The following is a 14,940-nucleotide window of genomic DNA, read 5'->3' on the forward strand; positions in this document are numbered from 1 at the left end:
AGCTACTGAAGTAAGTTTGCTTCTACTACTGCTGCAGAAGTTATTAGTCTGCTGTCACGGATAGGGCTTATATTTGTCGGTGGGGCTGGGAGTTGTGGGCAAGCCTTGCGCTGGCTCAGTGAGAAGGAATCTGGTATTTTCACTGGGTGGATCATTCTGAGGTAAGTTTCAACTTCACTGGAGCTCAGTGGCATGCTCCCAGTGTCTGGTCCTGACATCGTCACCGGCGATTAACTGTACTCTAAAAACTCGTACACACGAGGAAATCTGCAGAAGCTGGAATTTCAAGCAACACACATCAAAGTTGCTGGTGAACGCAGCAGGCCAGGCAGCATCTCTAGGAAGAGGTACAGTCGACGTTTCGGGCCGAGACCCTTCGTCAGGACTAACTGAAAGAAGAGCTAGTAAGAGATCCTCTTCCTAGAGATGCTGCCTGGCCTACTGCGTTCACCAGCAACTTTGATGTGTGTTGCTTCTAAAAACTCGTACTTGTTCCTCAATCATACTTTATTTACTTGTGTCTAAGGAGAACTACACAGCTTCTGTCACCCCACTGTTCTGAAGTCTGAACAGGGAAATGAAATTTTTTTGCTGATATTGAGTATTTGGCAAACTGTGTATGTTCAAATTCCATATTTGCATAATCAGTCACCGATTAGATTACAGGTGTTAAAAGCCAATGGAAACTACAAGCTAACAACGGATGATACTTTGTAGTTAATAAAGTAATCGTCCCCTAGTTGGTGTGTATATGTGCCTTGCGTTCTTCTGTTACATCCTTATCATGTCTCCATATGACAAATGGCTCCAGTCTCCTGCTGTGTAAGGGGAAGCTAAGCTCTTCAAAGACCTCTCTCACCTGGACTGACTACACACTATCCGTAAACTACCGTTGCCTGGACATTATCTTGAACTTTACCCTGCTGCAACTTCCACACTGACTGCAAAACTCTGGGCCTTTCCCACTCCAGGATAAATGTTGTCCTGGTCAGAATTGGATCCTCAAATATCTGGGTTTTGCCTGGAAAATTATCAGGGCATGATGGGCCTCCGAAGCTGATATTCTTTTGGCCAGTCAGTTTGCCCTTTCAGCAAGCAGATACTGTGTAATATGGGGCAATCAGCAGCTCTACCTGGCCTCCTTCCTTCCCGTACAATGAGATAACTGTGGTGACACAGGAAACAGCAGATGCTGGAATCTAAAGTAAGAGAAAAACAAACTGCTGGAGGAACACTGTAGGTCAGGCAGCATCTGTGGAGGAAAATGGACAGTCGACAATTCAGGTCAAGACCCTGCATCTGGACTGAGAGTGGAGGGGAGATAGTCAGTATAAAGGGGTAAGGGGAAGGAGTGGCAGGTGATAGGTGATTCAGATGAGGAGGGGGTAGAACAGAAATGATGTCAGAAGTTAACTGTGGCCATTTCTTCTAGCGTTGTAAACATTGTCAAGACAAGGGAGAAAAGAACTTCACAAGATGCCATCGAGCAGATCGAACATACCATCTCCTCCTCGCTGACAACCAACGCTGGCACACCTCGAGGATGCATGCTTAGCCCACTGCTCTACTCTCTCTACACCCATGACTGTGTGGCTAGGCACAGCTCAAATGCAATCTATGAAGTTGCCGACAACACAACTATTTTGGCAGAACTTCAAACGGTGGCAAGGAGTGCAGTTCAATGGCGTCACAGCAATAACCTTGCACTCAGTGTCACTAAGACCAAAGAAATGATTGTGGACTTCAGGAAGGGGAAGTTGAGTGAACACACACCAGTCCTCATCAAGGGTTCAGAAGTGGAAAAGGTGAGCAGTTTCAAGTTTCTGGTTGTCAACATCTCTGAGGATTTGTCCTGGGCTCAGCGTATTGATATGAATACAAAGGGAGGCATGACGGTGGTTATATTTCATTCGGAGTTTGAGGAGGCTTGTGTGTCACCAAAGACACTCGCAAATTTCTGCAGAGCATTCTATCTGGTTGCATCACCATCTGGTGTGGAGGGGCCAGTGCACAGGATCAGAAAAAGCTGCAGAAAGTTGTAAACTCAGCCAGCTCCATCATGGGCACCGGCCTCCCCAGCATCCAGAACACCTTCAAAGGGCAATGCCTCAAACAGTTGGCATCCATCATTAAGGACCCCCATCGCTCAGGACATGCCCTCTTCTCATTGCTACCATCAAGGAGGAGGTACAGGAGCCTGGAGACACACACTCAACATTTTAGAAACAGCTTCTTCCCGTCTGCCATCAGATTTCTGAATGGGCAATGGACCCATGAACACGACCTCACTATTGTTGCTCCCTTTTTGCGCTACTTTTTTCTGTTTTATATATACTTCTTATTATGATTTATATGTTTTTATTATAAAGGTATTGCAATGTGCTACTATGGTAAAAGAACAGATTTCATGACATTTGCCAATAATATTAGACCTGATTCCGGTTCTGACTGTCCACTTGCCCCCACAGTGGCTACCTGGCCCACTGGGCCCATGGGCTGCGCGTTTGCTGCTGTCTCCTTTCACTCCATCAGAAGAGGCAGGCCGGGTGTGTGTATGTTAAAAGGGCAGGAAACAGCCTTCAAGGACGCAGCCTGAAGCCAGTCTTTGAAGCGATTAAATGGTAATTAATTATTAGCGTGATAATTTATATCAAGAACAGCATACTGTGACCCCTCATTGCTGCTACAGTTGAACTATGCAAATACTGATAAATGTGTAGATATTCCCATTATAATTCTTGCTAATGACAATCATTAAAAAAATCAATGCTTAAGTAAATATTAATGTATTAAATGTGAATTTTAATCCATTATCACTCAAGTATTGAATCATAAAATAGAATAATCGTGATCATTTATGTTTTAATGAGTTTAAATCATTTCTGAAACAGGATTCAAACTGTTTATCGCTTAGGGGCATACCTTCACTGTCCGAGACAGCAAGTTACTGGGTTATGCTCCTAGTCAGAACCCACCAGGGGTCCCCTCCAATTTGCACATTACAAACGACCATAAGACATAGGAGCAGAATTAGGCTATTCGGCCCATTGAATCTGTTCCACCATTCAGTCATAGCTGATTTATTAGCCCTCTCAACCCCATTCTCCTGTCTTCTCCCTGTAACATTTGACATTCCTACTAATCAAGAATCTATCAACCTCCAGTTTAAATATACCCAACAACACAGACTCCACAGACACTTGCGGTTATGAATTCCACAGATTCACCACCCTCTAAAGAGGCTAAAGAAATTTCTCTTCATCTCTGTTCTCAATGGATGTCCTGGAGAAGGAGAAGATGGCAGCGCACGCAGCCTCTCCGGTGAAATGATATCGTATCTGTTAAGTAGGGGGCCGTGCACAATCCTGATTTGATGGAGACAGCCGTGGGAAGCACAGAGGAACATCTGGAGAAACTTCTGAAATGCCCGGTTCGCTGCCACTGCTACTGTGCGATCGAGAATCTCCGGAGGGAAGGCCCCAAATCCTCGGCTTTGCCTGTTGCTGGTGGCCGGGGCTGGGGTCAAAGTGTTCGGCAGAGATGGTGCTCGGTGTCGGAAGGCTGGTCGGAAGCTCGAAGTTTTTGGACGGACTGAGAGTCGGCTGTGGTCGGGTGCTTCCAGGGTGCTGCATTGGCAAGTTTGCGGCGCTGGAAGCTCATGGCAGGGAGAGTTTTTCTTCCTTCTACCGTCTGCGTGAGATGTTGGAACTTTCGAGGACTTTTTTTTACCGTGCCCATGGTCTGTTCTTCTATCAAATTACGGTATTGCTTGCACTGTTGTAACTATATGTTATAATTATGTGTTTTTTGTCAGTTTTTCAGTCTTGGTCTGTCTTGTGTTCTGTGATATCACACTGGAGGAACATCGTATCATTTCTTAATGCACGCAATACTAAATGACAATTAAAGAGGACTGCGTGTCCTCATAATCTAATCTAATCTAATAATCTAATAATCTAATCTATTCCGAGGATAGAGACTAAATGGGAAAGGTTATTATGAAATATTTGCCATTTCTAAACTTGTTGGAGCCATTGGCCACTTATTGGAAACTGTGGTTTTAACTGATCTAAATTACGAAGGGTGATTGATAAGTTCCTGGCCTAAGGTAGAAGGAGATGAGTTATACAGCTCTCGTTACATGCACATGCAGTTCAAATCTTTAAGTGATTATGCAGAAAGTTTGAAGTTAATAACTCATCAGTTAATAACTCATCGGGGTGATTGATAAGTTCGTGGCCTAAGGTAGAAGGAGATGAGTTATTAACTTCAAACTTTCCGTATAATCACTCGAAGAGGTGACCTGCATGTGCGTGTAACAAGAGATGTATAACTCATCTCTCTCTACCTTAGGCCACGAACTTATCAATCACCCCTGCTGTGGACCACTTTCTGGAGGTCCAAGGTCCGTATGCTCCATGACCGCTGGACTAAGTGTGTAAATGTAGGAGGGGACTATGTTGAAAAATAAATGTGCTAGGTTTTCTAAAATTGACTCCTTCTACTTTAGGCCACGAACATATCAATCACCCCTCATATGTCTGAAATTGGTCATTGTGCTGTAGTCATAGATACTCTGTTTGGGTTCAGCTCCAACCCTCATTGGTTGAAATATTAGATGAGAAGAGTGAATTCCCAAAGTGAGGGGAAAGTGGTTGCTCTTGAAGTCAAGGTTGCTGTCCTCTCCATGTCCTCTCCTGAAAGCTCAAATGGTGACTGATGTCTCATGTCATCAGTCGTGGAGAGACCTATCTAGGCTCGTAGCACTGATAACAAGAGTGGGGTGAATTAATGGTAATAGTAGTGTGGCGGATGAACTGATGGAGTGTATAAGAGACAGTTTTCAACATCTATACATATTGTTAATTTTGTTTTCTTTTGCACATTGGTTGTTTGTGTGTGGTTGCTCGTTGATTCTATTGTATTTCTTTGTTCTACTGTGAATGCCTGCAAGAAAATGAACCTCGGGGTAGTATATGGTGACAAATACATACTTCGATAATAAATTTGAACTTTGAACTTTGAGGAACTGATGAGGAAACAGGCTATTTCTGATCAAGCAACATACATCAAAGTTGCTGGTGAACGCAGCAGGCCAAGCAGCATCTATAGGAAGAGGCGCAGTCGACGTTTCAGGCCGAGACCCTTCGTAGGGACTAACTGAAGGAAGAGTGAGTAAGGGATTTGATGTATGTTGCTTGAATTTCCAGCATCTGCAGAATTCCTGTTATTTCTGATCAAGTACTGTTTAATAAGAAAGGGGTTAATTGATGATTTGATACTAAAGACACCTTAAGGAAACAGTGATCAGAATCAGAATCAGCTTTATTATCATTGACATATGTCATGATTTTGCTGCATTGCAAGATATGGCAATGACTATAAGCTACAAAACTAAATAATAAAAGTGCAAAAGAGGAATAACAAAGTAGTTTTTTGGTCTTAAACCTTAAGAAAGCACATTACAAAGACGTGCTGTGTGAGCTGCTGATGGTAGACTGGGAGGCTACATTCTAAACAAGCAATGACTATCATTGAAAGAATTAACACTTTGTGTAACTTGCTCTCACAGGGTGTGGCTGAGCCAACTGACAGGAGCACATTTAAGAAGAGGCTAGGTAAACATCTGAGGGAGAAAGAAACAGAAAGAAAGAACATGTAAGGTGAAAAGGATTTTTGTGTGGTGTATAAAAAATAGCATGGACAAGCTAAGCCAAATAGCCTGGTTCTATGCAGTAAGTCACACATACACTCTGTGGTCACTTTATTAGGTACTAATAAAGTGGCCACTGAGTGTATGTTCATGGTCTTCTGCTGCTGTAGCCTATCCACGTCAAGGTTCGATGTGTTAGGTGTTCAGAGATGCTCTTCTGCACACCACTGTTGTAATGTGTGATTATTTGAGTTACTGTCAGCTTGAACCAGTCCGTCCATTCTCCTCTAATCTCTCTCATTAACAAGGTGTTTTTGTCCACAGAACTGCTGCTCACTGGATGCTTTTTGTTTTTCTCACCATCCTCTGTAAACCCTAGAGACTGTTGTGCGTGAAAATCCCAGCAGGTCAGCAGTCTCTGAGATACTCAAACCACCCCGTCTGGCACCAACAATTATTCCACGGTCAAAGACACTTAGATCACGTTTCCTCCCCATTCTTATGTTTGGTCTGAACAACAACTGAACCTCTTGACCGTGTCTGCTTGCCTTATGTATTGAGTTACTGCCACGTGACTGGCTGATTAGATATTTACATTAAAGAGCAAGAGTACAGATGTGCCCAATAAAGTGGCCACTGTATGTATTCCTATGTGGCAATAAATAGGCTAACAGTGATGATTCTTTTGTGATGCTTCTTTAACATCATGCCAGCTTACTGCTATCATTCATTTAGTGCTCTGTTTAAAAGTGAAAGTATTCTTCTATTTAGGTCTGACCCTTAAAAAATCTGTGATCGGAAGTCTTTTAAGATTCTTTGCATGAGAAGTAGTGTGAAGCATACAGGCAGCATTAGAGACAAAAGGAGGACTGAGTCTCTCCCTGTCAGCCGCTGCCCAATACCTGATTGTTAATTTCAGTGTGGGCGTCCTTTCGATTCTTACAGCAGTCTTTGATTGGTCCCCAAGTCTCCATTCATAAACAGGAGAACCACGATAAGCTGCTTGAAGAGATAGACAGGAAGCAAGCGACTCCCAGCTGTGGGGACTGAAGTATATAAAGGGAGAAATAAAGTGAAGCACCTGCACATTCAAAATTGGAGCAGGCAAAGGGAGGCTCGGAAACAGAATTTTCCAGAAGAAAGTTTGCAGTGAACAATTTGCAAGGTTGGCTAAATAATATTATATAGTGAAGTAGTTTTAACTGTTCCATAATCTGCATGTGTATTTAAATATATATTTTGTAAGCCATGTAAAATCATCAAAGTAGAAGGAAAGCCTAAAACATTGTGTTTTTCTCTCTTGTGCTGTAGGTACAGTATTTCATAAATTTAAGATTTAAACTTTCTAATTGTGAAAATGTTATGTTTTCATGGCTCCAGGGTGACCAGGGATGGGAGCTCAACGTTCAGGGATATTCAATATTCAGGAGGGATAGACATGAAGGAAGGGGAGGTGGGGTGGCGTTGCTGGTTAAAGAAGAGATTAACGCAATAGAAAGGAAGGACATAAGCCGGGAAGATGTGGAATCGATATGGGTAGAGCTGCGTAACACTAAGGGGCAGAAGACGCTGGTGGGAGTTGTGTACAGGCCACCTAACAGTAGTAGTGAGGTCGGAGATGGTATTAAACAGGAAATTAGAAATGTGTGCAATAAAGGAACAACAGTTATAATGGGTGACTTCAATCTACATGTAGACTGGGTGAACCAAATTGGTAAAGGTGCTGAGGAAGAGGATTTCTTGGAATGTATGCGGGATGGTTTTTTGAACCAACATGTCGAGGAACCAACTAGAGAGCAGGCTATTCTGGACTGGGTTTTGAGCAATGAGGAAGGGTTAATTAGCGATCTTGTCGTGAGGGGCCCCTTGGGTAAGAGTGACCATAATATGGTGGAATTCTTCATTAAGATGGAGAGTGACATAGTTAACTCAGAAACAAAGGTTCTGAACTTAAAGAGGGGTAACTTTGAAGGTATGAGACGTGAATTAGCTAAGATAGACTGGCAAATGACACTTAAAGGATTGACAGTGGATATGCAATGGCAAGCATCTAAAGGCTGCATGGATGAACTACAACAATTGTTCATCCCAGTTTGGCAAAAGAATAAATCAAGGAAGGTAGTGCACCCGTGGCTGACAAGAGAAATTAGGGATAGTATCAATTCCAAACATACAAATTAGCCAGAGAAAGTGGCTCACCTGAGGACTGGGAGAAATTCAGAGTTCAGCAGAGGAGGACAAAGGGCTTAATTAGGAAGGGGAAAAAAGATTACGAGAGAACACTGGCAGGGAACATAAAAACGGACTGTAAAAGCTTTTATAGATATGTAAAAAGGAAAAGACTGGTAAAGACAAATGTAGGTCCCCTGCAGACAGAAACAGGTGAATTGATTATGGGGAGCAAGGACATGGCAGACCAATTGAATAATTACTTTGGTTCTGTCTTCACTAAGGAGGACATAAATAATCTTCCAGAAATAGTAGGGGACAGAGGGTCCAGTGAGATGGAGGAACTGAGCGAAATACATGTTAGTAGGGAAGTGGTGTTAGGTAAATTGAAGGGACTGAAGGCAGATAAATCCCCAGGGCCAGATGGTCTGCATCCTAGAGTGCTTAAGGAAGTAGCCCAAGAAATAGTGGATGCATTAGTGATAATTTTTCAAAACTCGTTAGATTCTGGACTAGTTCCTGAGGATTGGAGGGTGGCTAATGTAACCCCACTTTTTAAAGAAGGAGGGAGAGAGAAACCAGGGAATTATAGACCGGTTAGCCTAATGTCGGTGGTGGGGAAACTGCTGGAGTCAGTTATCAAGGATGTGATAACAGCACATTTGGAAAGCGGTGAAATGATCAGACAAAGTCAGCATGGATTTGTGAAAGGAAAATCATGTCTGACGAATCTCAGAATTTTTTGAGGATGTAACTAGTAGAGTGGATAGGGGAGAACCAGTGGATGTGGTATATTTGGATTTTCAAAAGGCTTTTGACAAGGTCCCACACAGGAGTTTAGTGTGCAAACTTAAAGCACACGGTATTGGGGGTAAGGTGTTGGTGTGGGTGGAGAATTGGTTAGCGGACAGGAAGCAAAGAGTGGGAATAAACGGGACCTTTTCAGAATGATAGGCGGTGACTAGTGGGGTACCGCAAGGCTCAGTGCTGGGACCCCAGTTGTTTACAATATATATTAATGACTTGGATGAGGGAATTAAATGCAGCATCTCCAAGTTTGCGGATGACACGAAGCTGGGTGGCAGTGTTAGCTGGGAGGAGGATGCTAAGAGGATGCAGGGTGACTTGGATAGGTTGGGTGAGTGGGCAAATTCATGGCAGATGCAATTTAATATGGATAAATGTGAAGTTATCCACTTTGGTGGCAAAAATAGGAAAACAGATTATTATCTGAATATGGCCGATTAGGAAAAGGGGAGGTGCAACGAGACCTGGGTGTCATTATACACCAGTCATTGAAAGTGGGCATGCAGGTACAGCAGGCGGTGAAAAAGGCGAATGGTATGCTGGCATTTATAGCGAGAGGATTCGAGTACAGGAGCAGGGAGGTACTACTGCAGTTGTACAAGGCCTTGGTGAGACCACACCTGGAGTATTGTGTGCAGTTTTGGTCCCCTAATCTGAGGAAAGACATCCTTGCCTTAGAGCGAGTACAAAGAAGGTTCACCAGATTGATTCCTGGGATGGCAGGACTTTCATATGAAGAAAGACTGGATGAACTGGGCTTGTACTCGTTGGAATTTAGAAGATTGAGGGGGGATCTGATTGAAACGTATAAGATCCTAAAGGGCTTGGACAGGCTAGATGCAGGAAGATTGTTCCCGATGTTGGGGAAGTCCAGAACGAGGGGCCACAGTTTGAGGATAGAGGGGAAGCCTTTTAGGACCGAGATTAGGAAAAACTTCTTCACACAGAGAGTGGTGAATCTGTGGAATTCTCTGCCACAGGAAACAGTTGAGGCCAGTTCATTGGCTATATTTAAGAGGGAGTTAGATATGGCCCTTGTGGCTACGGGGGTCAGGGGGTATGGAGGGAAGGCTGGGGCGGGGTTCTGAGTTGGATGATCAGCCATGATCATAATAAATGGTGGTGCAGGCTCGAAGGGCCGAATGGCCTACTCCTGCACCTATTTTCTATGTTTCTATGTTTCTTTTTAAAACATTTAAAAATAGCTCACACTGGATTTCTCATTTTTGAATTGCTAACATTATTTGTTTTACAAAATAAAGTTGTTGAAATCTCCATAAATAGCTCTTTTTTAAATATATTGTACATTTGCTATATCTCACTGCTGCTTTGTAAGCCATTGAATTTTCCTCCAGCTTGTTAGGCTTTGCTGTGATCTTGTTTATCATTAAAAATCTGATAGTTTAGCATGTCCTAAATCAGTCGTCTTAGTACTTAATATGCAAAAGAAATCCAGAAAGTTGTGAAGGGACAGCAGGTCTAACAGCACAGGGCAGTGAAAAGATAGGTCTGCACTCATGATGTGAACCTTTCATGAAATCTCATTAATGTGCAACTGTTGTGCAGGTTATGGTAAGCAAATACTACTAATTAACTCCATCAATGCAACCTGTCATGACCTGAACAAATCACAGAAAGTTCAAACCCCTTGACGCCTTATAGTAATGTTCTACGCGGTGTTTTTGATTTATCTGAAGCTTTTGATGACATGCTAGCTCCTTGCCTATGGTCTGAGGCTTTCCATTGTCTCCAGACGTTCCTTGACGGAATTAAATAGGAATGCCTAAATACCAATTCCCTAAACGCTGGAAAGAGTAAGGCTGTATATTTGCATGCAGCATTTCAGTAGCCTCAAGTTCTAAATATGAAGCCCACAATGCCCACATTCCAGCATTGAATTCATATTTTCATTTTTTCCCTTTAATTTTCACGCTCCAAAATCTGTCCTCCAAGAAGACCACAACCTTGTTGTGGTTTGGAGGCTTGCAAGCCTCAATGACCTGGAGAGCTATATTTGCTGGAGTCAGGGCTTTATGCTCTGGCTCTTGGCAAGGTCACCCATGCCAAATACATCAAAGGGTAGAGGCCAGACTAAGAGTGGTCCACCAGTCCTCCAGGTTCAGGGGTTCAGCTCTACCCTGACTGGAAAAAAACAAAATTGTTACAGAAACAGCAATGAAGAATCCTTCTACATCTGAACGTGAAGGTATTCCTGAATCTCCACCCAAGGCTTGCATGACTGATAGTAGTGAAAACTGAGAGGAAGTTATTGACATGATGAAGGAAGCCCTGAACACTGCCAGAGATGAAGGACCTTCATTGCTGCCCTAAACGCCAGTGGCGTAGCGGGCAGTCAGTAAGTCCAAAGGCTGTATTGCTTTATTAATTGTGATATCCTTATTCTTCCTGATGCCCTGGTTAAGTAGGGATGGTAGTGTATGTGTGGGGAAAATTGCAGCGATTTAGAATGCTTTGTCTGGCGTTGAAGCTTAAGGGTGTTTTTCTTTTGTCAACTGTAATTCTCAGTTTCATTGTTTGATTAACAAATGTTTACTATTAGGAGCATTTGCAATGTAACAAGATGCGCCAGGTGACTCGAAGGAAGGACCCTTTTGATATTGAATGATATGTTTCTCCTATCCAACTTCTCCACTAGATCACGTTGCATGGAATATTCACTCAGTGGCCACTTTATTAGGTACAGGAGTGGAACCCACTGTGGTCTTCTGCTGCTGTAGCCCATCGACTTTAAGGCCGACACGTTGTGCATTTAGAGATGCTCTTCCGCACACCACTGTTGTAATGTGTGGTTATTTGAGTTACTATCATCTTGAACCAATTTCTCCTCTGGCCTCGCTCATTAACAAAGCATTTTTGCCCACAGAAATGCTGCTCACGGGATGCTATTTTTTTGTTTTTGCACCATTCTCTGTAAACTCTAAAGATTGTTGCGTGTGAAAATTCCAGGAGGTCAACAGTTTCTGAGATACTTAAACCACCTCATCTGGCACCAACGATCATTTCATGCTCAAAGTCACTTAGGTCACATTTCTTCCCCATTCCGATGTTTGGTATGAACAACAACAGAACCTCTTGACCACGTCTACATGCTTTTATGCATTAAGTTGCTGCCACGTGGTTGGCTGATTAGATATTTGCATTAACAAGTAGGTGTACCTAATAAAGTGGCCACTGAGTGTATATGGACTAAGAACCCAAGCACAGGTTCTTATTAAACACTATTGTACCGTCAATCGTTTATTAAATGCAACACACTCTAATTGTGATTGTAAGTCTAGAACGCAATCCAAGTATAAAGTATATGAAAGGCAAGATAAGAAAGGAAAAGTGAACATGTATGTGTTCTAAATGAATTGTCTGCCTTTTTGTATTACTCAATTAGGACTAATTGCAGAGGAGATTTACTAGGGCGCTGCCTGGATTAGAGAAGATGTCTTGTGAGGAAAGGCTGAATGAGCTAGGGCTTTTTCTGTTTCAAGTAAAGGAGGATGAGAGGTGACTTGTTAGAGGTGCATAAGATTATGAGGGGCACAGACAGAACGGATGGCCAGCACCTTTTTTCCCAGGACAGCAATGGCTAATACCAGAGGACATCTTTTTAAGGTGAGTAGAGGAAAGTTTAGGGGAGATGTTAGGGGTAGGCATTTAAACAAATTACAAATTTCACAACATTAGTTGGTGATATTGAACCTGATTCTGATTTTACAGAGTGGTGGGTACCTGGAGCGCACTGCTGGGGGTGGTGATAGAGGCTGATACAATAGGGATGTTTAAGAGACTCTTAGGTGGGCAAATGGATGAAAGAAAAATGGAGGGCTATGGACTGTGTATGAGGGAAGGGTTAGATTGATCATGGAGTAGGTTAAAAGTTTACACAACATCATGAGTTGAAAGGCTGTACTGTGTTGTACTGTTCTATGATTAACATGCAACAGATTGAAGTTTCCATTGCTTACTTTCAGCTGTAGACTAATTAGAAGCACCTGCCCCTTTTAAATCAGAAGGTTTTATTTTAAATCTCAATCCAGAGACATGGCCACATTGTCTACATTCAGTGGTGACTTTATTAGGTAATTCCTGTATCTAATAAAGTAGACATTGAGTGCATGCATGTTCCTAGTCTTCTGTTGCTGTAGCCCATCCACATCAAGGTTTGATGTGTTGTGCATTCAGAGATGTTTTTCTGCGCATCACTGTTGTAACATGTGGTCTTTTGAGTTACTGTCACCTTCCAGTCAGCTTGAACCAGTCTGCCCATTCTCCTCTGACCTCTCTCATTAACATGGAGTTTTCCACCCACAGAGCTGCCACTCACTGGATGGCTTTTGTTTTTCACAACATTCTCTATAAACTTTAGAGACTGTTGTGCGTAAAAATCCCAGCAGATCAGCAGTTCCTTAGATACTCAAACCACCCTGCCTGGCACCAATAATCACTCCATGGTCAAAGTCACCTTCATTACATTTCTTCCCCATTCTCATGTTTGATCTGAACAACAACTGAACCTCTTGACCATGTCTGCATGCTTTGAGTTGCTGCCACACGATTGGCTGATTAGATATTTACATTAACTAGCACGTGTACAGGCAAACCTAATAAAGTGGCCACTGAGTGTATACAGACATTCATGCAATACTGACTGGGTGCTGTGCAGTTGTTTTTTTTTATATGCAAAATCAAAAATCATATAGTACCACTGAAAGGGCAACAGGTTCCTCTTGTGTCCTAACCAACATTTCTTTCTTAACCTCCAGACTTAGATGGTATTAAGTTATATGGTATTCTTTTTTTCTATGGCTATCTGGAGAAGACAAATTTCAGAGTTGTATTCTGCATACATACTTTGATAATAAAATGAACCTTTGAACCTTTAAAACAGGTCTTTTTGATGCTTTTTATGGACCTGGCTGTGTACAAATTAGTTGCTGCATTCGCTTGAAACTGCACTTCAGTAAGTTTACTCTTTGTGAAGCATTTCAAGACTTCTGAGGGACTATGTAATTTTAACTGAAACAGAACAGAGAATCCTGGAATCTTATGTCTTCAAGCAAGACAACATGCACTTTAACCTTCGTCAAACTGCGGATAAACAAACTCGTTGATGTCGTTCAGATGAGATACATCTGTTAGCTTGAGCCGGCGCATTGAGTATGTGCTAGGTTTGAAGTTCAGTCTCTGAAAGTTAGTTTCATCCAATCAAAGACCAAATCTTTCCAAAAAGATATTCTTGCTTCTGATATGAAGGAGATGCACACTTTATTTGCAATGTGAAAAGGGCTGACCAATTTGAGAGATTTTTGATGCAGGGTGAAATAATGCAAATAAATGCACAAAAAGTGCTGAAATTAAAGTTCAAAGTTCAAAGTAAATTTATTATCAAGGTACATGTATATCATAGAAACATAGAAACATAGAAAATAGGTGCAGGAGTAGGCCATTCGGCCCTTCGAGCCTGCACCGCCATTTATTATGATCATGGCTGATCATCCAACTCAGAACCCAGCCTTCCCTCCATACCCCCTGACCCCTGTAGCCACAAGGGCCATATCTAACTTCCTTTTAAACATAGCTAATGAACTGGCCTCAACAGTTTGCTGTGGCAGAGAATTCCACAGATTCACCACTCTCTGTGTGAAGAAGTTTTTCCTAACCTCGGTCCTAAAAGGCTTCCCCTCTATCCTCAAACTGTGACCCCTCGTTCTAGACCTCCCCAACATCGGGAACAATCTTCCCACATCTAGCCTGTCCAATCCCTTTAGGATCTTATACGTTTCAATCAGATCCCCCCTCAATCTTCTAAATTCCAACGAGTACAAGCCCAGTTCATCCAGTCTTTCTTCATATGAAAGACCTGCCATCCCAGGAATCAATCTGGTGAACCTTCTTTGTACTCCCTCTATGGCAAAGATGTCTTTCCTCAGATTAGGGGACCAAAACTGCACACAATACTCCAGGTGTGGTCTCACCAAGGCCTTGTACAACTGCAGTAGTACCTCCCTGCTCCTGTACTCGAATCCTCTCGCTATAAATGCCAGCATACCATTCGCCTTTTTCACCGCCTGCTGTACCTGCATGCCCACTTTCAATGACTGGTGTATAATGACACCCAGGTCTCGTTGCACCTCCCCTTTTCCTAATCGGCCACCATTCAGATAATAATCTGTTTTCCTATTTTTGCCACCAAAGTGGATAACTTCACATTTATCCACATTAAATTGCATCTGCCATGAGTTTGCCCACTCACCCAACCTATCCAAGTCACCCTGCATCCTCTTAGCATCCTCCTCACT

The 14,940-nt window shown here is 42.6% G+C and overlaps 1 protein-coding gene across 3 annotated transcripts in view; it reads left to right on the forward strand.

Moving 5' to 3' along the window:
- Positions 1-14,940, forward strand: part of tac3a (tachykinin precursor 3a) — a 42,938-nt gene that overhangs the window by 11,803 nt on the left and 16,195 nt on the right. Inside the window, exon 1 of one of the 3 annotated variants that reach the window (XM_063037414.1) lies at positions 6,727-6,818. The exons of 1 other annotated variant lie outside the window; for it this stretch is intronic. The gene's annotated coding sequence lies outside the window, so the exon portion shown is untranslated. Of the gene's footprint in view, positions 1-6,726; positions 6,819-14,940 lie in introns of those variants that run through there. One more of the 3 variants, XM_063037416.1, reaches the window with a different exon arrangement.

Source organism: Mobula hypostoma, chromosome X1 (assembly GCF_963921235.1).
Source record: "Mobula hypostoma chromosome X1, sMobHyp1.1, whole genome shotgun sequence".
Classification (NCBI taxonomy): Eukaryota; Metazoa; Chordata; class Chondrichthyes; order Myliobatiformes; family Myliobatidae; genus Mobula; species Mobula hypostoma.